Source organism: Penaeus monodon, chromosome 20 (genome assembly GCF_015228065.2).
Source record: "Penaeus monodon isolate SGIC_2016 chromosome 20, NSTDA_Pmon_1, whole genome shotgun sequence".
Lineage (NCBI taxonomy): Eukaryota > Metazoa > Arthropoda > Malacostraca > Decapoda > Penaeidae > Penaeus > Penaeus monodon.
In genome coordinates, this window is record NC_051405.1 from 35,645,996 (window position 1) to 35,646,697 (window position 702).

General features: G+C 21.5%; 1 protein-coding gene across 1 annotated transcript in view; it reads left to right on the plus strand.

Moving 5' to 3' along the window:
- Positions 1-702, plus strand: part of LOC119586068 (double C2-like domain-containing protein beta) — a gene marked incomplete at its 5' end in the record, with an annotated part of 20,822 nt that overhangs the window by 18,834 nt on the left and 1,286 nt on the right.

Sequence of the window (702 nt, forward strand, 5' to 3'; positions counted from 1 at the left end):
AGGATTTGGGACCTTTTCTTCTCTTTTTAGGATTTATTATTTTGATTATTTTATTATTTTTAATATTTGGGATTTTTTCTTCTTTTTTTAAGAATTTGGGATTTAGGATTTTTCACCTTTTTAGGATTTTGGTTTTGTGTCTGTTTGGTTTGTTTGTTTTTTTTGGATTTACGATTTTTATTTACTTGTCTGTTCTATTTATCCTTCCTATTTGTTTGTTATTTTGATAAATTTTATATCTGTTAGTTTTGATTACTCGTTTTGCTATTTGTTTCCTCATTTATCCATTATTTTATTTATTTATTCATTTTGTTACTTATTTCTTTATTCTTTCATATCTATTTATTCATTTTTTTTTTCTTTTTTTTCTTTTTTTTTTTGCTTGTCTGCGTTGATTTTGTCATTCATTTGACTGGTTATTCATTCTTACTATTTCTTTTTTTATTTTAATTTATCGAATGTTTCTCTCTCTTTCTTTTATTATCTTCTCTGTTCTTATAGAATTTATTTACTCCTTCCATTTACTTATTTATCTGTTTATTTCCGATTTTTTTTTTCTTTTTTAATATCATTGTTTTACTTATAACGTTTTTTTTTATCTATTTTTTTTTTTAGTTACTTGATTTTATTACTAATGATTTGATTGTCCATCTTTTTCTAATAATTAATTCATTCATTTATCAACATCGTTTATTTACTGAC